Raw genomic sequence first — 23,898 nt, 5'->3', positions numbered from 1 at the left:
AGCCTCCGCACAGTAGAGATTGGTTCACCAAAAAACAACAGCACCATCCTTGTATGCAGGTTTAATGACAATGTTAGGGTTGGATCAGAGAGACCGGGATACTGCAAGCTCAGAGGGAGGTAGGTTGGAGTGAGTGAGGGGAGCAGAGAAATTGAGACACAATGTGGACACTCTGGTGTGTCAGCGGGTGGGATACACCAGGGAACCCCTTTCCACACACTGAGGTTGACTCTAATGATCGGGAGTCCCAGGGTTTTGGAACCCAGATAATCAAGCTCACAAGAACACAATTTGTCTCTCCAGACTTTATTAAGAGCACTGCATAACACAGATCGGGTGATAATTCCCTCAATCTGGAGAATAGAAGTACAGTGGATTCGCGCGCGATCTTCTCGAGTCTGTTCCAACTGACAACGGCTTAAGTGGCCTGTTCTTATACACAAGCTTGGTTACCACTCAGGAAATGGGATTGTTTGGACCCGTCTGTTGACCGCCTCCTGAACTCCTGCTAATTCAGGGAACTTGGTCCATACAAGATTCTGAGGGGGATTGACAGGGTGGATGCTGAGAGGTTGTTTCCCCTGGCTGGAGTGTCTGGAACCAGGGGCCATAGTCTCAGGATAAGGGGTCGGCCATTTAAGACTGAGATGAGGAGGAATTTCTTCACTCAGAGGGTTGTGAATCTCTGGAATTCTCTGCCCCAGAGGGCTGTGGATGCTGAGTCTTTGAGTATATTCAAGGCTGAGATCGATAGATCCTTGGACTCTCGGGGAATCAAGGGATATGGAGATCGGGGGGGAAAGTGGAGTTGAGGTCGATGATCAGCCGTGATCTTATTGAATGACGGAGCAGGCTCGAGGGGCCGTATGGCCAACTCCTGCTCTTATTTCTCATGCCCCTTTAAAAAGGGGGCACGTGGTTGACTTTTAATAGGCAATTGCCTGTGATAAGGGAAAATAGAAAAATAACATGAAGTCAAATAAAGGGAATCATCAGTACAACAGTTTGAAAGATTAAACAGCAGTACAAGAATTTATAAAATATTTGTCCATTCCACGTTCATGTCTCCCCATCTATCCACAGGGCCCTGCGCTACAGAACAGTGTGAACTCCCTGGTGTCTCAGCAGATTATAAGAGTTTTTAAAGCTCTTCCCACAGTCAGAACATTTAAATGGATTCTCATCAGTGTGAACAAGCTGGTGTTGCTTCAGGACTCCCCGGAGTATTTAAAGCTCTTCTGACAGAACATTGAAAAGCTCCCTCATCAGTAGCGCCTTTCACAACCTCAGGATGTCCCAGAGCGCTTGACAGCCAATGAAGAACTTCTGAAGTGTAGTCACTGTTGTGATGTAGGAAACGCGGCAGCCAATTGGCGCACAGCAAGCTCCCACAAACAGCAATGTGACAATGACCAGATAATCTATTTCAGTGATGTTGATTGAGGGATAAATATTGGCCCCAGGACACCGGGGAGAACTCCCCTGCTCTTCTTCAATGTAGTGCCATGGGATCTTTTACATCCACCTGAAAGAGCAGACGGGGGCCTCGGTTTAACATCTCATCCGAAAGACGGCACCTCTGACAGCGCAGCACTCTCTCAGTACTGGAGTGTCAGCCTAGATTTTTATGCTCAAGTCTCTGGACTGGGACTTGAACCCACGACCTTCTGACTCAGAGGTGAGAGTGCTGCCCACTGAGCTAAAGTGCCTGGAGCTAAGCCAGCTGGGATACTTGACATAGGATTACATCGGATATACGGCACAGAAACAGGCCATTCGGCCCAACCAGTCCATGCCGGTGTTTATGCTCCACTCGAGCCTCCTCCCGTCTTTCCTCATCTAAATCTATCAGCATAACCCTCGATTCCCTTCTCCCTCATATGCTTGTCTAGCCTCCCCTTAAATGCATCGATACTATTCGCTTCAACCACTCCCTGTGGCAGCGAGTTCCACATTCTCACCACTCTTTGGGTAAAGAAGTTTCTTCTGAATTCCCTATTGGATTTCTTGGTGACTATCTTATATTGATGGCCTCTAGTTATGCTCTTCCCCACAAGTGGAAACATTCTCTCTGTATCCACTCTATCAAAATGTTTCATAATTTTAAAGACCTCTATTAGGTCACCCCTCAGCCTTCTGTTTTCAAGAGAAAAGAGACCCAGCCTGTTCATCCTTTCCCGATATGTATACCCTCGCATTGCTGGTATCATCCTTGCAAATCTTCTCTGCACCCTCTCCAGTGCCTCTATATCCTTTTTATAATATGGCGACCAGAACTGTACGCAGTACTCTAAGTGTGGTCTAACCAAGGTTCGATACAGGTTTAGCATAACTTCACTACTTTTCAATTCGATCCCTCTAGAAATAAACCCGAGTGCTTGGTTTGCTTTTTTTATGGCCTTGCTAACCTGTGGTGATTATTCTTGTTTTATAAGAAGCATTGTAATTGGTTGCCTGTTTTCCTGCCTTGAGATATATGCTGTAAACTTATTGGTTAGTTGATTCCATGTGACCTGTGGTGGCCATCTTAAATTCAGTTTTCTACAGTTTGGTTGAGACTGGGTGCTCAACATGTACTTGCTGGTTTTTTAAGGTTAATAAAGCCTAGCTTTTGAAAGGCAATCGACTCTTTATTTCAATTTATTAACCTTTTGCTATAATGGAACGATATCTTCGACCGGAACGATTTAATGCTGACCCTAATTCTGCAGGAGTGAATGATCAATGGAAACATTGGTATCGTACATTTAAAAACTTTTTGGGTGTGTTGGATCAGCAATCTCTAAATAAGTTGGATATACTAATCAACTACATTGCTCCGGATGTGTTTATAAGTATATTTTGGACTGTGAAACTTATGAATTGGCCATTGCTACGTTGGGAAAAAAATTTCTTAAACCCAAAAATGAGGTATTTGCACATCACCTTTTATCTGCCCGTAGGCAGCAGGCGGGAGAATCCTTGGATGCTTATTTACAAGCACTCCGGCGCCTTGGTGCTAACTGTAATTATAAGGCCGTGTCTGCAGAAGAACATAGGGAAGAGTCGGTACGGGATGCATTTATTAATGGATTACTGTCTAGATCAATTCGTCAGCGGTTATTAGAAAATAAGACCTTGGATCTTAAGAGTGTTTTTGAGCAAGCCTCTACATTGGATTTGGCTCAGAGAAGTTCGGATTCTTATGCTCTTTTTGATCGGCCTGCGACCGTGGTTTCGGCAGCTCCGGGTGAAAGGGAGTTACGTGGATTTAATAGGAGTGGTTTACCAGATTCCGAAACAGTTTCTACTTTGGCAGCTGTTGCCTCTAGGATTCAGAAGTGTTATTTTTGTGGGAACGCCCGGCACCCCCGTCTGAAGTGCCCTGCCCGGGAGGCTGTGTGTAGTAAATGCGGCAAGGGAGGTCATTACGCACGTGTTTGCAAATCGGTTGCCTCCTCTGCGACCATTCAGCCTTTAGATAGGGCGTTTATTGCATCAGTTTCTGCCGCCTTTTCCCATGGCCTAAACAAAGCTATAGTTATGGCCCAAGTTAATGGGTTAGAAGTGAAGGCCCTTATAGATACGAGCAGTACTGAGAGCTTTATAAGTCTTCAGTTTGTGAGGGAGAAGCGTTTGAAAATTTCGCCTGTTTCCTATCAGGTGTGTATGGCTCAGACGACTCTCACCTCACAAGTAGCTGTTTGTTGCCTTGTGAAATTAATTCTCCTAGGTAATACGTATACTGATATAGGCCTACCCGTTCTGCCTAATCTCTGTGCGGACATTTTGATTGGTCATGATGTGCTTCAATTACATGAGTCCCTCGGTCTTTCTTTCGGAGGAACCAAGCCACCTTTGTCTATTTGTGGATTAACTTCTTTATTCATTTCTCCATTATCACTTTTTTCCAATTTGATGCCAGACTGTAAGCCAATTGCTACCAAGTCAAGAAGGTATAGCAGTCAGGATAAAGAATTTATTAATTCTGAAGTTCAACGTCTTTTATCGGAAGGAATCATTGAACCTAGTTTTTCGCCCTGGCGGGCACAGGTAGTTGTCACCACTAATGAGAGACATAAGAAGCGAATGGTGATAGACTACTCTCAAACTATTAACAGGTATACTCAATTAGATGCGTACCCCCTGCCTAAGATTGATGAGCTTATCAATAAAGTATCTCAATATAAGGTTTTTAGCACTATTGACCTAAAGAGTGCTTATCATCAGATTCCTATCGCTAAGAGGGACAAACCATATACGGCCTTTGAAAGCTGGCGGAAAGCTGTACCAGTTTTGCCGAGTACCATTCGGTGTTACTAACGGTGTCGCCTGTTTTCAACGGGCAATGGATGCTTTTATAAGTGATAATTCTCTCTCTGACACGTTCTCATATTTAGATGACATCACGGTGTGTGGCAAATCAAGGGTGGAGCACGATTTTAATCTAGAAAGATTCCTTCAAGTTGCGGAAAAAGTTGGCTTAACTTTCAATAAAGAGAAGTGTATCTTTTCGACCACCGAGGTAAATTTACTGGGGTATATTATCTCGGGAAACAAGATTAAACCAGATCCAGAACGGCTGCGACCACTGATTGATTTACCTTGCCCTACTAATTCTAAGGCCTTGCAACGAGTTGTTGGACTGTTTTCTTATTATTCTAATTGGATTGCAAACTTCTCGCAGAAGATCCGGCCCCTTATTCGGGTTACGACATATCCTCTATCATGGGAGGCCAGGATGTGTTTTGATAATCTTAAAAAGGATATCCTTGGAGCAGTTGTGCATTCTATTGATGAGCAGGTTCCCTTTGTGATTGAGACGGACGCTTCCGATTTTGCAATTGGGGCTACCCTGAACCAAAATGGAAGACCTGTGGCCTTTCTCTCACGTACTCTGAGCAATAGTGAGCAGAGACATTCATCAATAGAGAAAGAGGCATACGCAATAGTAGAAGCACTGCGTAAATGGAGACATTATTTATCTGGGCGACATTTTACGTTAGTAACTGACCAAAAATCTGTGTCCTTCATGTTTGATGTCAAACATTTCGGAAATATTAAGAATGATAAAATAATGAGGTGGAGGATTGAGTTGGCATGCTACCATTTCGATATAGTCTATCGTCCGGGGAAGGATAATGTTGCCGCTGATGCGCTGTCGAGGGCTTATTGTTCTGTGTTTCATGGAGATACGCTTATTAATCTTCATAATGCTTTGTGCCATCCTGGTGTTACGAGGATGATACACTTCGTACGCAGTAAGAATTTGCCCTTTTCAGTTGAAGACGTCAAGCGGATGACTTTGTCATGCTCTGTCTGCGCCCGGTGTAAACCGAATTTCTTTAAGCCTCAACGAGCTCATCTTATAAAGGCTACTTCTCCCTTTGAACGCCTGAGCGTTGATTTTAAGGGGCCTCTTCCTTCAACGACTCAGAATCGATATATATTTACTGTTGTGGATGAGTTTTCAAGGTTCCCTTTTGCTTTTCCTTGTGCAGATGTATCAGCTGCTACAGTTATTAAATGTCTGACTCAACTTTTTGTCATCTTTGGGATGCCTGCGTATATCCATTCGGATCAGGGAAGTTCTTTTATGTCTTCCCAGTTGAAGGAATACCTCCAGAGTCGGGGAATTTCTACTAGCAGAACTACCCTGTATAATCCCCAGGGTAATGGACAGTGCGAACGATACAATGGGCTGATCTGGAAGGCAGTTATGTTGGCTTTGACATCCCGGAACCTTAAGAATACACAGTGGGAAATGGTACTGCCTGATGCCCTGCATTCCATTAGATCATTGCTTTCAACGGCTACTAATGTGACCCCCATGAAAGGCTCTTCAACTATCCGCGGAGATCCACTACGGGATATTCAGTACCTTCATGGCTTACTATGCAGGGACCTGTGCTGCTCCGACGCCATGTTAGACTGTCAAAGTATGATCCTTTAGTGGAGGAGGTGGAGCTATTGGAGGCAAATTCCCAATATGCTCACATTCGATTCCAAGATGGGAAAGAAAGTACGGTTTCAGTTAAAGACTTAGCTCCTTGTGGTGGCCAGCCCTCCTGAGGACATTAACAATAGCCATAATTCAGATAATGTTGATGTCGTCACAGATACTACGAACATTTCCAATCCTATTGCAGACACTTACAATTCTCTTAGTCTGCCCCCGATGGATGTTCATGACCCTCCCAGTCTACCTTCTAATGGGACTTCCAATCCGGAAACCGTTGATAATCGGGATATTGATAGCCTCCCTGCAGAAGATATTTTTGTGTCTCCTGGTGTGGGAGGGCAAGGAACTCCACCAAGGCTAAGAAGGTCGACACGAACAAGATATCCAGTCGACCGATTAAAAATGGACTTTTAAAATAATTAATAATTTAATAGTAAAATTTTAAAATTGTTGAAGGCATTATACATGTATTGCTCTAGTCATAAATAACTAATTGTAAACTGTAAAGGCTACCTAGGTTGAAGTATATTTTAAAAGGAGGGGTGAATGTGGTGATTATTCTTGTTTTATAAGAAGCATTGTAATTGGTTGCCTGTTTTCCTGCCTTGAGATATATGCTGTAAACTTATTGGTTAGTTGATTCCATGTGACCTGTGGTGGCCATCTTAAATTCAGTTCTCTGCAGTTTGGTTGAGACTGGGTGCTCAACATGTACTGCTGGTTTTTTAAGGTTAATAAAGCCTAGCTTTTGAAAGGCAATCTACTCTTTATTTCACTCACTCACTGCTTTCCCTCCTATCTTTGTATCATCGGCAAACTTGGATACATTGCACTCGGTCCCTTCCCCCAAATCATTAATATAGATTGTAAAGAGTTGGGGTCCCAGCACCGACCCCTGCGGAACACCACTAGTTACTGATTGCCAACCCAAGAATGAACCATTTATCCCAACTCTCTGTTTTCTGTTAGATAGCCAATCTTCCACCCATGCCAGTATATTGCCCCCAATCCCGTGATTTTTTATCTTGTGCAGTAATCTTTTGTGTGGCACCTTGTCGAATGCCTTTTGGAAGTCCAAATATACCACATCCACTGGTTCCCCTTTATCCACCCTGTTTGTTACATCCTCAAAGAATTCGAGCAAATTTGTCAAACATGGATTCCCCTTCGTAAAACCATGCTGACTCTGTCCGATTAAATTATGCTTATCCAAATGTCCTGTTACTACTTCCTTAATAATGGACTCCAACATTTTACCAACCACAGATGTTAGGCTAACTGGTCAATAGTTTCCAGCCTTCTGTCTACCTCCCTTTTTAAATAAGGGCGTTACATTAGCAGTTTTCCAGTCTGCTGGGACCTTTCCTGAATCCAGGGAGTTTAGGAAAATTACCACCAATGCCTCCACAATCCCGACCGCTATTTCTCTCAAGACCCAAGGATATAAGCCATCAGGTCCAGGGGATTTATCCGCCTTTAGTCCCATTATCTTACCGAGTACCACCTCCTTAGTGATTTTAATCGTGTTTAGCTCCTCCCCCCCATAGCCCCGTTTGTCCAGTGTTGGGATATTTTTAGTGTCCTTTACGGTAAAGACTGATACAAAATATTTGTTCAGCGTTTTTGCCATCTCCATGTTCCCCACCACTAATTTCCCGGTCTCGTCCTCGAAGGGACCAACATTCACTTTAGCCACCCTTTTTCTTTTTATATAACTGTAGAAACTCTTGCTATCTGTTTTTATATTTTTTGCTAGTTTACTTTCATAATCTATCTTCCCTTTCTTAATTAATCTTTTAGTTATTCTTTGCTGGCTTTTAAATGCTTCCCAATCTTCTATCCTCCCACTAGATTTGGCTACTTTATATGCCCTTGTTTTCAGTCGGATGCTATCCTTTATTACTTTACTTAGCCATGGATGGCTGTCTTTTCTTTCACAGCAACAATTCACAAAACGTTGGCAATATAACTTGGAGCAGAGACGGTTAAGTGGCGCTGTGATCGAGGTGCTCCAAATTATGAGGAGTTTTGATTGAGCAAACAAGGAGAAGCTGTTGTCACTGGCAGGAGGGTCGGTAACGAGAGGACACAGATTTCAGATCATTGGCAAAAGAATCGAGAGAGGACATGAGGAGACTTTTTTTACACAGCGAATTGTGATGATCTGGAATGCACTGCCTGAATGGGAGGTGGAAGCAGATTCAATAGTAACTTTCAAAAGGGAATTGGATATATACTAAAAGCAGAAATGTGCAGGGCTGTGGGGAAAGAGCAGGGCAGTGGGACTAATTGCATCGCTCTTTCAGAAAGCTGGAACCAGCACGATGGGCCAAAAGGCATCCTACTGTGCTCTATGATTCTATAACATCAGCTTCTCTCTGCTCACTAGTACTGAGAACAAGGAAGAATCTTTAAATCCAGCCCAGTTATTGGGGGCTCTTAACATTAACAATCCCCAGTTGCCTGAATTAACATGGTTCAGTCATGGATGTGATTAAAGGCATCGGAAACAGTGGAATCGACCCACCGCAGTCACAATGTGGACACTCTGGTGTGTCAGCGGGTGGGATACACCAGGGAATCCCTTTCCACACACTGAGGTTGACTCCAATGATCGGGAGTCCCAGGGTTTCAGATACCAGATAATCAAGCTCACAAAAACACAAATTGTCTCTCCAGGCTTTATTAAGAGCGCTGCATAACACAGATCGGGTGATAATTCCCTCAATCTGGAGAATAGAAGTACAGTGGATTCACGCGCGATCTTCTCGAGTCTGTTCCAACTGACAACGGCTTAAGTGGCCTGTTCTTATACACAAGCTTGGTTACCGCTCAGGAAATGGGATTGTTTGGACCCGTCTGTTGCCCGCCTCCTGAACTCCTGCTAATTCAGGGAATTTAGTCCATCTGTGACCAGACTATAACCATAAGCCCGTCTGGTTATCACACCTATACGGTCCATGAGGTTATTATCAGATTCACACCCAGACGTTGTGCCTTCACTTGTCTGGCACTTCATCCCATAACACGGTTACAGGGGCTCAGTAATGTTTCATTCATCAGACAAAGACAAAGTACAACAACATACTGGTCAGCTTAACAGAATCTCATCATGTTTATGTGGCTATAAATATAAAAGTCACTAATAAATCAAGGAGGGAATTCAGCAGAAATGTCTTTACCCAGAGAATGGTGAGAATGGGGAACTCGCTACCACAGGGAGTAGTTGAGGTGAACAGCACAGATGGATTTATGGGGAAGCCACACAAGGGAGAAAGGAATGGGAGGAGATGTTGATCAGGTTAACTGAAGTAGGGTGGGTGTGGGGCATAAACACTGGCATGGACCAGTTGGGCCGAATGGCCTGTTTCTGTGCTGTACATTCTATGGAACACCATCTAAGGATAAGGGGTAAGCCATTTAGGACAGAGATGAGGAGGAATTTATTCACCCAGAGAGTGGTGAACCTGTGGAATTCTCTACCACAGAAGGCAGTAGAGGCCAATTCATTAAATATATTCAAGGAGTTAGATATATTTCTTAAGGCTAAAGGGATCAAGGAATATGGGGAGAAAGCAGGGACAGGGATGATCAGCCATGATCTCATTGAATGGTGGAGCAGTCTTGAGGGGCCGAATGGCCTACTCCTGCTCCTACCTTCTATGTTTCTATGAACAGTGAAATAAAGGGAATCATCAGCACAACAATCTTAAAGATTAAACAGCAGTACAAGAATTTATAAAACATTCATCCATTCCACATTCATATCACCCCAGCTGTCTTCAGGGCCCTGCGCTACAGAACAGTGTGAACTCGCTGGTGTTTCAGCAGATTCGAGGACCAAGTAAATCCCTTCCCACACACAGAGCAGGTGAATGGTCTCTCCCTAGTGTGAATTCGCTGGTGTCCGTTCAGATTCCTGGAGCTTTTAAAGCTCATCCCACAGTCAGAACATGTAAATGGTCTCTGATCGGAGTGAACGCGCTGGTGTTGCTTCAAATCTTCAGAGGTTTTAAAGCTCATCCCACAGACAGAACATTTAAATAGTCTCTCATCAGTGTGATATCGCTGGTGTGTCAGTAGGTGGGATGACCGAGTGAATCCCTTCCCACACACAGAGCAAGTGAACGGCCTCTCCCCAGTGTGAACTCGCTGGTGTGTCAGTAGGTGGGATGACTGAGTGAATCCCTTCCCACACACGGAGCAGGTGAATGGCCTCGCCCCAGTTTGAACTTGCTGGTGTCTCACCAGGCTTGATGACCGAGTGAATCCCTTCCCACACACGGAGCAGGTGAATGGCCTCTCCGCAGTGTGAACTCGCTGGTGTGTCAGTAGGTGGGATGACTGAGTGAATCCCTTCCCACACACGGAGCAGGTGAATGGCCTCTCCCCAGTGTGAACTCGCTGGTGTCTCACCAGACTTGATGGCTGAGCGAATCCCTTCCCACACACGGAGCAGGTGAACGGCCTCTTTCCTGCTCTCTCCAGCTGGTGTCCCTTCAGCTCCTGGGACATTTGAAAGTTTTTCCCACAGTCGGACTGTTTCACCGGCCTCTCCCCAGTGTGAACTCGCTGGTGTGCCAGCAGATTCGAGGACCGAGTGAATCTCTTCCCACACACGAAGCAGGTGAACAGAATCTCTCCTGCTCTCTCCAGCTGGTGTCTCTTCAGATCCTGGGACCTTTTAAATCTCTTTCCACAGTCAGAACATTTAAAAGGTCTCTCAGCAGTGTGAACTCTCTGGGGTGCCAGCAGATTGGAGGAGCGATTGAATCAGGTCCTGATGAATTGAACGACTCTGTCTGTTCTTGACGTGATGTTTGGTCTGAGCTTCCTGTCTGTAAATGCTCCACTTCTAAAACCCTGTAAAAGGAGTGTAGATAAAATTCAATACAGAAAAGTGTGAGCTGATACATGTTGCTAGGATAAGGAGAGAAAATACCTGCTAAATGGTACAATTTTAAAGTGGGTGCTACAAGGGAGCTTGTGCTCAATTCTTTAAAGGTGGCAGGACAGGTTAACAAAGCAGTTAATAAAGCTCATGGGGTCCTGGGCTTTATAAATAGAGGCAGAGAGTACAAAAGCCAGGAAGTTATGCTAAACCTTTATAAAACACGAGTTCAGCCCCAGGGCAATATTGTGTCCAATTCTGGGCAGCACACTTTAGGGAGGATGTGAAGGCTTTGGAGAGGGTGCAGAGATATTTACTAGAATGGTTCCAGGGATGAGGGATGACAGTTCCGTGGATAGACTGGAGAAGCTGGGGTTGTTCTCCTGAGAGCAGAGAACGCCAAGATGAGATTTGATAGGCGGTAAAAATCATGAAGGCTTTAAATCTATCTATCTATCTATATAAACGAATTGATCTGTCTGTCTGTCTGTCCTTCTGTCCTCGGGTGTGCGTCTGTCCGGCTATGCGCTCGAAAGTTATAGAGCGTACCTACGCGCGCGTTACCTCTGAAGAAAGCTTACGGTTCTGGGACGGTCGTAAGCGTATTTACTGTTCGGTCGGACGAAAATTGTTCGCGCCTTATGCAAAAAACCTTCAAAATTAAACTCATTATCTGCTACTTAGCATTGATTGACTGACGTCAAGGTTCGACCAATCCTGTGCTGTCACGATTAACCAATCCTACAGTACAGTCCCCTGATGGTTGGCCAATTGGTGTGTGTGTGTGTGGGCGGGACTAATTGTTTTCATCTCAGGGATCTGGCAGCCATTGCTTCACTGCCATTACTTCAGCTTCCAGCTCAAACTACTTTGATCATCCAGCTTTGAAAAAGTTAGTATCTCTTTTAAAAATAACATAAGATTTACCAGAAACGTTTTATAAGTACTTTCACTTTCATCTTTCAAGGTATTAAAAGGTAGAAATGTTGCCCGGCAGCAGATTGAGCGAGGGACACAGACAGGGCCCAAAAGCCTGGGACTCGATTTAAAATGTTGCCCGGCAGATGATTCATAGAGGGACAGACAGACAGGGCCTGAAAGCTTGGTACTTGATTTAAAATGTTGCCCGGCAGCAGATTGAGACAGGGACACAGAGACAGGGCCCAAAAGCCTGGGACTCGATTTAAAATGTTGACCGGCACCAGATTCACAGAGGGACACAGAGAGGCCCCAAAGCCTGGCACTCGATTTAAACCACCCGGCCCAAAACAGCCCTGGCAAAGCCGGGCTCCCCCAACTAGTTTAACTATATATTTAAAGCGGTTGGTTTGTCTGTCCGTCTGTCTGTCCGCTATACACTCAAAAGTTAGAGAGCGTACCTACACATATGTTATATCAAAAGAAAGGTTATGATCAGGGGAGTGTCATAGGCATATTTACCTTTTGGTCAGACAAAAATTGTTCGGACAGTATACAAAAAACGTTCAAAAAACGTTCAAAATCTTCTTATTAGCGGTTGACCAATCCTACCGCTCTTAGCATTGAGTGACGTGAAGGTTCACCAATTGTACAGGGGATACCATTGACTGACGTAATGGTTGACCAATCCTACACTTCAATGACCTGATGGTTGACCAATTGGTGCGTCACCGGAGGCGTTTCATTCCGTGTGTGGGCGGGCCTAATCCTGCAGCCTCCCGAAACTTCGCCGCCATTTTTTAAATGCTGAACGAGGGCACCCGCCGCATTAAGTAACACAATTAAATAGTTTTTAAAAAAGGTAAATTAATTTGTAAATATTTTTTTAAGCTCATTAATTTTCCTAGCTTTCACCCTATTTTTTGGCTCTTGACTCACTGCCTCCGCCGGGCGCCGCAACGTTGGAGGGTTACCCCGGCAACTGGGCCCGGACCTCTCTCACAGCCTGTCGCCGCTCAGGAGGGCGGGGAAGTGGTTTTCCCCGGCAACCAGGCCCGGGCCTCTCTCACAGCCCGTAGCCCGGGAACTCGGGCTTTCCCCCCCTCTACTAGGCCGCAGCCAAGCCGCTGCGACGGTCCGGAGCGGGAGTGGCCTCGCACGGCCTTCCCCGCGGCGTCAACCGCGCAGACTGAGAGCCTGACCGAAACCGCGCAGGTGAGCGGCGGCGTCGGTCACACGGGGGCGCCAGGTCATAGAAACATAGAAGATAGGAGCAGGAGTAGGCCATTCGGCCCCTCGAACCTGCTCCGCCATTCGATGAGATCATGGCTGATCATCCAAACTCAGTACCCCGTACCTGTCTTCTCTCCATATCCCTTGATACCTTTAGCTCTAAGAAATATATCGAACTCCTTCTTGAATATATTTAAAGACTTGGCCTCAACCGCCTTCTGTGGTAGAGAATTCCACAGGTTCACCACTCTCTGGGTGAAGAAATTCTTCCTCATCTCTGTCCTAAATGGTTTACCCCTTATCCTTAGACTATGACACCTGGTTCTGGACTCTCCAACCATCGGGAACATTCTACCTGCATCTAGTTTGTCCAGACCTGTCAGAATTTTATACGTTTCGATGAGATCCCCTCTCATTCTTCTAAACTCCTGCGAGTATAAGCCCAATCGACCCAATCTCTCCTCATACGTCATTCCTGCCATCCCAGGGATCAGCCTTGTGAATCTTCGCTGAACTCCTTCCATGGCAAGAACATCCTTCCTCAGATAAGGTGACCAAAACTGCACACAGTACTCAAGGTGTGGTCTCACCAAGGCCCTGTACAACTGTAGCAGGACATCCTTGCTCCTGCACTCAAACCCTTTTGCTATGAAGGCCAACATACCATTTGCCTTCTTCACCGCCTGCTGCACCTGCATGCTTACCTTCAGCGACTGGTGCACAAGGACACCTTGGTCTCGTTGCACTTCCCCTTCTCCCAATCTATTGCCATTCAGATAATAGTCTGCCTTTCTGTTTTTGACACCAAAGTGGATAACCTCGCATTTATCCACGTTATATTGCATCTGCCACGCTTCTGCCCAATCACCCAACCTCTCCAAATCATCGTGGAGTTTCTCGGTATCCTCCTTGCAGCACACACGCCCACCCAGCTTTGTGTCGTCTGCAAACTTGGAGATATTACATCTAGTTCCCTTATCTAGATCATTAATGTATATTGTGAATAGCTGGGGTCCCAGGACCGATCCCTGCGGTACCCCACTAGTCACTGCCTACCCGTTTCTTCCAACTCTTGGCTTTCTGTCTGCCAACCAGTTCTCTATCCAAGTCAATACCTTGCCCCAATCCCATGTGCCTTAACTTTACACGCTGTCGAATGCCTTTTGGAAATCCATGTACACCACGTTAACCGCATTGCCCTCATCAACCCTCTCTGTTACCTCATCAAAAACCTCAATCAGAATCAGAGCGGCCGGGCCCGGCAGATGTGCGGCCAGGGCCCCGGCACCAGGAAATCCAGGGTGCAGTGCCTCCCCCATCGGAGCCGCCGCTTCCCGGTTTCTTCAGCTGGCTCCACCGAGTCCGACTCGGGACAAAGGACAGGAGCCAGGCTCCCAGAATGGCCCGCGGCCCCGGGGAGCATGCGCACTCTCAGCGGGGAAATCAGCGCGTTGGATGGAGCAGTTTCTGGGGCGCGGGGAATTGTGGGTGCTGCGGCCGCCATGAGTCAGTGGCTGTCGGGAAGAGTTTTACTGCAGGTGATGGAAGTCGGTCCCTGGCCGCCTGTGTAGGTCTTTTTGTTGCAGCAGTTTGAGCTGGAGTGGAGATGGAGGAGAAGCTGCTGGGTTTTCGATGGAATCTGGAACAGTACCCATGGATTGGAGGGTAGCTAATGTTACCCCATTTTTCAAAAAAGGTGGTAGAGAGAAAACGGGGAATTACAGACCGGTAAGCCTGACATCGGTAGTGGGGAAAATGCTAGAGTCCATTATAAAAGATGTAATAGCAGAGCAATTGGAAAACAGTGACAGGATCGGACAAAGTCAACATGGATTTACAAAAGGTAAATCGTGCTTGACTAATCTACTGGAATTTATTGAGGATGTAACTAGTAAAATAGATAAGGGTGAACCAGTGGATGTGGTCTATTTGGACTTTCAGAAGGCTTTTGATAAGGTCACACATAAGAGATTAGCATGTAAAGTTAAGGCACATGGGATTGGGGGGCAAGGTATTGACTTGGATAAAGAACTGGTTGGCAGATAGAAAGCAAAGAGTTGGAATAAACGGGTCTTTTTCCGAGTGGCAGGCAGTGACTAGTGGGGTACCGCAGGGATCGGTCCTTGGACCCCAGCTATTCACAATATATATTAATGATCTCGACAAGGGAACTAGATGTAATATCTCCAAATTTGCAGACGACACAAAGCTGGGTGGGCGTGTGTGCTGTGAGGAGGATGCCGAGAAACTCCAGTATGATTTGGACAGGTTGGGTGATTAGGCAGAAGCATGGCAGATGCAATATTATGTGGATAAATGTGAGGTTATTCACTTTGGTGTCAACAGGAAGGCAGATTATTATCTGAATGGCAATAGATTGGAAGAAGGGGAAGTGCAACGAGACCTGGGTGTCCTTGTGCACCAGTCGCTGAAGGTAAGCATGCAGGTGAGTTGAGAGTGACTGCCCTTGACATGAAGGCAGCATTTGATCGAGTGTGGCATCAAGGAGCCCTAGCAAAACTGAAGTCAATGGGAATCAAGGGGAAAACTCTCCATTGGTTGGAATCATACCTCGCACAAAGGAAGTTGGCTGTGGTTGTTGGAGGTCATTCATCTCAATCACATGACATCACTGCAGGAGTTCCTCAGGGCAGTGTCATGGCTCAACCATCTTCAGCTGTTTCATCAATGACCTTCCCTCCATCATAAGGTCAGAAGTGGAGATGTTCGCTGATGATTGCACACTGTTCAGCACCATTCGAGACTCATCAGATACTGACGCAGTCCGTGTCCATATGCAGCAAGACTTGGACAACGTTCAGACTTGGGCTGACAAGTGGCAAGTAACATTCGCACCACACAAGTGCCAGGCAATGACCATCTCCAACAAGTGAGACTCTAACCATCTCCCCTTGACATTCAATGGCATTACCATCGCTGAATCCCCCACTATCAACATCCTGGGGGTTACCATTGATCAGAAACTGAACTGGACCAGCCATATAAATACTGTGGCTACAAGAGCAGGCCAGAGGCTGGGAATTCTGTGGCGAGTGTCTCACCTCCTGACTCCCCAAAGCCTTTCCACCATCTACGAAGCACAAGTCAGGAGTGTGATGGAATACTCTCCACTTGCCTGGATGAGTGCAGCTCCAACAACACTCAAGAAGCTCGACACCATTCAGGATAAAGCAGCCCGCTTGATTGGCACTCCATCCACCACCTTCAACATTCACTCCCTCCACCACCGGCGCACTGTGGCTGCAGTGTGTACCATCTACAAGATGCACTGCAGCAACTCGCCAAAGCTCCTTCAACAGCACCTTCCAAACCCGCGACCTCTACCACTTAGAAGGACAAGGGCAGCAGACGCATGGGAACATCACCACCTACAAGTTCCCCTCCAAGCCACACACCATCCTGACTTGGACCTGTATCGCCCTTCCTTCACTGTGACTGGGCCAAAATCCTGGAACTCCCTTCCTAACAGCAGTGTGGGTGTACCTACACCATATGGACTGCAGCGGTTCAAGAAGGCGGCTCACCACCATCTTCTCAAGGGCAATTAGGAATGGGCACTAAATGCAGGCCTAGCCAGCCAGCGATGCCCACATCCCATCAATGAATTAAAAAAAAGGTGCAGCAGGCAGTTAAGAAGGCAAATGGTATGTTGGCCTTCATAGCGAGAGGGTTTGAGTACAGGAACAAGGATGTCTTGCTGCAGTTGTGCAGGGCATTGGTGAGAGCACATCTGGAGTATTGTGTGCAGTTTTGGTCAACTTATCTGAGGAAGGATGTTCTTGCCATGGAAGGAGTCCAGCCAAGATTCACCAGGCTGATACCTGGGATGGCAGGAATGATGTATGAGGAGAGATTGGGTCGATTGGGCTTGTACTCGCTGGAGTTTAGAAGAATGAGAGGGGATCTCATTGAAACTTATCAAATTCTGGCAGGACTGGACACACTAGATGCAGGTAGGATGTTCCCGATGGTCGGGGAATCCAGAACCAGGGGTCACAGTCTAAGGATAAGGGGTAGGCCATTTAGGACAGAAATGAGGAGGAATTTCTTCACCCAGAGAGTGGTGAACCTGTGGAATTCTCTACCACAGAAGGCAGTAGAGGCCAATTCATTAAATATATTCAAGAAGGAGTTGGATATATTTCTTAAGGCTAAAGAGATCAAGGGGTATGGGGAGAAAGCAGGGACAGGGTACTGAATTTGGATGATCAGCCATGATCGCATTGAATGGCGGAGCAGGCTCGAGGGGCCGAATGGCCTACTCTTGCTCCTATCTTCTATGTTTCTATCTCTTATGCGGGACCTTATCGAAAGCGTTTTGAAAGTCCAAATACACCACATCCACTGGTTCTCGCTTATCTATTTTACCAGTTACATCCTCAAAAAATTCCAGTAGATTAGTCAAGCACGATTTACCTTTTGTAAATCCATGTTGACTTTGTCCGATCCGGTCACTGTTTTCCAAGTGCTCTGCTATTACATCTTTTATAATGGACTCTAGCATTTTCCCCGCTACCGATGTCAGGCTTACCGGTCTGTAATTCCCCAATTTCTCTCTACCACCTTTTTTGATCAGTGGGGTAACATTAGCTACCCGCCAATCCATGGGTACTGTTCCAGATTCTATCGAATTTTGGAAGATGACCAGCAATGCATCTACTATTTCTAGGGCCACTTCCTTAAGCACCCTAGGATGTAGATTATCTTCTATGTTTCTATATATTCAATCTTTCCTTGTAGCTGAAATTCTCTAGTCCTGGCAACATCCTCGTAAGTCTCCTGTCTCGAGCAGTCACATCTTTCCTGCAATGGGGCGAGCAGAACTGCACACAGCACTCTAGCCGGTGGCCTAACTGGTGTTTTGTACAGTTCAAGCAGAACCTCCCTGCTCTTACATGATACAGAGAGAGGCACTGCCCCTTTAAATACCAGGGGGGCAGCCATTACCCTTTAAATGGCCAAGCAATTGTTTTTGTTGAAAAGGGGCCGCAGTCCCCTTTGACTCACCCCCGCCCCCCCTCTCACCCACCACAAATACTCACAAGAGAGAGAGAGAGAGAGGAGGAAGAATGCTGGTCTTTGTCCGTTTAAAAGTGGCTGCCCACCAAAATGTTCACAGCACCAGGGCTCTTTGTTCTGGATAAAAGTTGAAAAGAGAAAAGGTTCACTTATTTTTAAATGAATGCAGTTGATGAATAGCCTTGCAATAAAGGTAATGCAAAGGAATAAACACGCACAAGCTGGGTTTTTTTCCACCCCCTCCTCCCCTTCCCTTTAACAGCTCCTGCAGACAATGAAAGCAGGAAAGCGGCCTGCAGCCCACCGAGGTCCCGCCCCCCTCCCTCCCGCGCCGCCATTGCTTGGAGGACCGTCAGCCCGCCCGGTCCTCCCAGCGTTTTCCGCGCTCCTGATTGGCGGGCGCCTCGCGTCAATCAACCCCCCCCCGCTTCAGATTACGCGCTGACGCCTGCACGCAACGCCAAGGGGTCGGTTGGATCGGCGCACGCCACCGTAAGGTAAAAAAAAGACACCCCACACAAATGAGGAAAAACAAAACTAATAACAATCGCACGTTAGAGGGAAGGAGGTTGGGGGAATTAATGAGTGTTTTCAATTTGTTTCGCAAAAATAAAATTTGAAAAGCTTCCCAACGGTGCGAGGCGAGCTGCGCATGCGCTCCAGCCAGCCTTTGCCTCCCCCACGTGGGCACTTGCCTTCCCCTGCACCAATCACAGCGCGGGCAGGCGCTTCTATCAATCGTCACCTGTCAATCACCCTCCCTTCCCCTCGTGGTGTCGATTGACAGCAGTGTCAGCCAATGAGGTGCAGGAAGGGGCGGGACCAGGGCCAAGACTGACAGCAAGCCTGAACTAACTCAATTAAATACCTGCATGCAGCCAAAAAAAAACTTTTATTTACTCAGCCAAAAAAAGGCAAGGCAAATAAGGTTTCCTGAGTCAGCAAAGCCGATTTTAAAGAATTATAGAGCCATATCGCAGGGATCAGTGCTAGGACCCCAGCTATTCACAATATAAATGTAAGAAGTCACACAACACCAGGTCCAACAGCTTTATTTGAAATCACAAGCTTTCGGAGCGCTGCTCCTTCGTCAGGTGAAATGGAGAGATGCATAAAGACACAGCTTATATAGTCAGAGAATCATGTCAGATGTTCACAGGTAATCTTTCTAACTGCCATTTATCACACCTCGGCAGAGAGATAATCACAGCAGTCAAAGGTGTGAATGGTGTCCAAACAGGTCGGTCAGGAAAACATTACATCAAAGAACAATGAGGTGGGGTCACAAGGGGTCAAATGTTGCAGATGCTGGGGTCTGTATGAAAAACAAAAAAACAGTCTGTTTGCAGACGTCACAAAGCTGGGTGGGCGTGTGTGCTGTGAGGAGGATGCCGAGAAATTCCAGTATGATTTGGACAGGTTGGGCGATTGGGCAGATGCAATATAACGTGGATAAATGTGAGGTTATCCACTTTGGTGGCAAAAACAGGAAGGCGGATTATTATCTGAACGGCAATAGATTGGGAGAAGGGGAAGTGCAACGAGACCTGGGCGTCCTTGTGCACCAGTCGCTGAAGGTACAGCAGGCGGTTAAGAAGGCAAATGGTATGTTGGCCTTCGTAGCGAGAGGGTTCGAGTACAGGAACAAGGATGTCTTGCTGCAGTTGTACAGGGCCTTGGTGAGACCACACCTTGAGTATTGTGTGCAGTTTTGGTCGCCTTATCTGAGGAAGGATGTTCTTGCCATGGAGGGAGTACAGCGAAGATTCGCCAGACTGATACCTGGGATGGCAGGAATGACGTATGAGGAGAGATTGGGTCGATTGGGCTTATACTCGCTGGAGTTTAGAAGAATGAGAGGGAATCTCATTGAAACTTATAAAATTCTAACAGGACTAGACAGACTAGATGCAGGAAGGCTGTTCCCGATGGTCGGGGAGTCCAGGACCAGGGGTCACAGTCTAAGGATAAGGGGTAAGCCATTTAGGACAAAGATGAGGAGGAATTTCTTCACCCAGAGAGTGGTGAACCTGTGGAATTCTCTACAACAGAAGGCAGTTGAGGCCAATTCATTAAATATATTCAAGAAGGAGTTAGATATATTTCTTAAGACTAAAGGGATCAAGGGGTATGGGGAGAAGGCAGGGACAGGGTACTGAATTTGGATGATCAGCCATGATCTCATTGAATGGCGGAGCAGGCTCGAGGGGCCGAATGGCCTACTCCTGCTCCTATCTTCTATGTTTCTATGCAGTGCAGGAGGAGGCCATTCAGTCCCGCGAGCCTGCTCCGCCATTCTATGAGATCATGGCTGGTCTGCAGCCTCACTCCATACACCCGCCTTTGGCCCATATCCCTTAATACCTTTGGTTAACAAAAATCTATCAGTCTCTGATTTAAAACGAACGATTGATCTAGCATCAACTGCCGTTTGTGGAAGAGAGTTCGAAACCTCTCCCACCCTTTGTGTGTAGAAGTGTTTCCTAATTTCACTCCTGAAAGGTCTGGCTCTAATTTTTAGACTATGCCCCCTAATCCTAGAATCCCCAACCAGCAGAAATAGTTTCTCTCTATCGCCCTCTCTATTTCCCCTCAATATCTTGAAAACTTCCATCAGATCGCCCCTTAACCTTCTAAATTCTAGGGAATACAACCCTAGTTTGTGTAATCTCTCCTCATAACTTAACCCTTGGAGTCTTTGAAAGAGCTCTCCAATTAATCCCACTCCCCTCATATCCCTGAAAATTTTTCCCCTTAAAGTATCGATCCAATTCTCTTTTGAAAGTTACTATTGAATCTGCTTCCACCGCCCTTTCAGGCAGCGCATTCCAGATCACAACAACTCGCTGTGTAAAAAAATGTTTCCTCATGTCACCTCTGGTTCTTTTACCGATTATCTTCAATCTGTGTCCTCTGGTTACCGACCCTCCTGCCGCTGGAAACAGTTTCTCTTTATTTACTCTATCAAAACCCTTCATGATTTTGAACGCCTCTATTAAATCTCTCCTTAACCTTCTGCTCTAAGGATAACAATCCCAGCTTCTCCAGTTTTTCCACATAACTGAAGTCCCTCATCCTGGTAAATCTCCTCTGCACCCTCTCCAAGGCCTTGACATCCTTCCTAAAGTGTGGTTCCCAGAATTGGACACAATACTCCAACTGGTGCCTAACCAGTGATTTATAAAGGTTTAAGAACATAAGAAACAGGAGCAGGAGTAGGCCATTCGGCCCTTCGAGCCTGCTCTGCCATTCAATGAGATCATGGCTGATCTTCTGCCTCAACTCCATTCACCGGCCCTATCGCCATATCCCTTGATGCCCTTACTGGTCAGAAATCTATCAATGTCTGTTTGGAATATACCCAATGACTGAGCCTCCACAGCCCTCTGGGGTAGAGAATTCCAAAGATTCACCACCCTCTGTGTGGAGAAATTTCTTCTGACCTCAGTCCTGAATGGCCTACCCTTTACCCTGAGGCTGTGGCCCCTGGTTCTAGACTCCCCAGCCAAGGGAAACATTCTCCCAGCATCCACCCTATCAAGCCCTGTGATAAGTTTGTATGCTTCAATGAGATCCCCTCTCATTCTTCTGAATTCAAGAGAATACAGGCCTAGTTTACTCAATCTCTTCTCACACGACAGTCCCGCCATCCCAGGAATCAATCTCGTGAACTTTTGTTGCACTCCCTCTATGGCAAATATATCCTTCCTTAGGTAAGGAGACCAAAATTGTACACAGTACTCCAGGTGTGGTCTCACCAAGGCCCTATATAATTGGAGTAAGATTTCTTTACTCCTGTACTCAAATCCTCTTGTAATGAAGGCCAGCATACCATTTGCCTTCCTAATGGCTTGCTGCACCTGCACATTCACTTTCAGTGACTAATGTACAAGGACACCCAGGTCCCTTTGATCATCTGCATTCCCCAATCTTTCAGCATTTAGGAAATATTCTACCTTTCTGTTTTTTCTACCAAAGTGGATAACGTCACATTTATCCACATTATATTCCATCTGCCATGTTCTCGCCCACTCACTGAGCCTGTCGAGATCCCCTTGAAGCCTCTTCACATCCTCTTCACAACTGACACTGCCACCTAGCTTTGTATCATCAGCAAATTTGGAAATGTTACATTTAGTCCCCTCATCCAAATCATTTATATAGATTGTGAATAGCTGGGGCCCAAGCACCGATCCTTGCGGTACCCCACTAGTCACAGCCTGCCATCCTGAAAAAGATCCGTTTATCCCTACTCTTTGATTTCTGTCTGTTCACCGATTCTCAATCCGTGATAGTATATTACCCCCAATTCCATGTGCCCTAATTTTGTTCACCAACCTCTTGTGTGGGACCTTATCGAAGGCCTTCTGAAAATCCAGATACACCACATCTATCGGTACCCCTTTGTCTACTCCACTAGTTACATCCTCAAAGAACTCCAATAGGTTTGTCAAACAGGATTTCCCTTTCATAAATCCATGTTGACTCTGCCCAATCTTACTATTAGTTTCTAAGTGCCCAGCTGTTGCATCCTTTATAATAGATTCCAGCATTTTCCCAACTACTGATGTGAGGCTAACAGGTTTGTAGTTCACTGCTTTCTCTCTCCCTCCTTTCTTAAATAGCGGGGTTACATTTGTTATCCTCCAATCTGCAGGAACCGTTCCAGAATCTATAGAATTTTGGAAGATGACAACCAATGCGTCCACTATTCCAATGGCCACCTCTTTCAAAACCCTAGGATGTAGGTCATCCGGTCCTTGGGATTTATCGACTTTTAGTCCCATTAATTTTGTTAGTACTGTTTTTTTACAAATAATAATTTCTTTAAGTTCCTCATTCTCGCCACACCATTGGTTTTCTCGTATTTCTGGGAGTTTTTTTTGTCTTCCTCCGTGAAGACAGAAACAAAGTATTTATTTAATTTCTCTGCCATTTCCTCATTCCACATTATAAATTCTCCCGTCTCTGACTGTAAAGGACCTACATTTACCTTCGCCAGTCTTTTCCTTTTCACATACCTATAGAAGCTTTTACAATCCGTTTTTATATTTTTCGCTAGTTTGTGCTCATATTCCATTTTCCCTTTCTTTATCAGTTTCTTAGTCACCCTTTGCTGATTTCTAAAAAGATCCCAATCCTCAGGCTGACTGTTTTTTCTGGCTTAATACTAGCTTTCATTTCTTGTTAGCCATGGTTGGATCACTTTTCCTTTTGGGTTTTTATGCCCTAGAGGAATATATGTTTGTTGCAATTTATGCATTATTTCCTTGAATGTTAGCCATTGTATGTCCACCTTCATATCTTTTAGTGTAGTCTTCCAATCTACCATGGCCAACTTGTCCCTCATACCCTTGTAGTTTCCTGTTTAGATTGAAGACCTTAGTTTCAGATTGGACTACATCACTCTCAAACTTAATGTAAAATTCAATCATATTATGGTCACTTGTCCCTAAAGGCCCCTTTACCACAAGATTATTGATTAGCCCTTTCTCATTACACAGTACCAGATCCAGAATAGCCTGTTCCCTGGTTGGTTCTTCCACATACTGATCCAGGAAACCATCTTGCATGCATTCCAAGAATTTATCCTCCACATCATTAGTGGTAATTTGATTTGCCCAGTCAATATGTAGTATATAATTCCCTCAATCTGGAGAATAGAAGTACAGTGGATTCGCGCGCGATCTTCTCGAGTCTGTTCCAACTGACAACGGCTTAAGTGGCCTGTTCTTATACATAAACTTGGTTATTGTGAGAAGGATATGCTGCTCGGGTTAGATGGGTGGGAGGAGGCTCGTGTGGAGCATAAATGCCAGCATGGACCTGTTGGGCCGAATGGCCGCTTTCTGTGCTGTACACTCGATGTCACACT

Source organism: Somniosus microcephalus, unplaced genomic scaffold, assembly GCF_052327205.1.
Source record: "Somniosus microcephalus isolate GS21.2 unplaced genomic scaffold, FLI_Smic_1.0 scaffold265, whole genome shotgun sequence".
In the NCBI taxonomy this organism is placed as follows: domain Eukaryota; kingdom Metazoa; phylum Chordata; class Chondrichthyes; order Squaliformes; family Somniosidae; genus Somniosus; species Somniosus microcephalus.
This window is presented reverse-complemented; position numbering follows the sequence as displayed.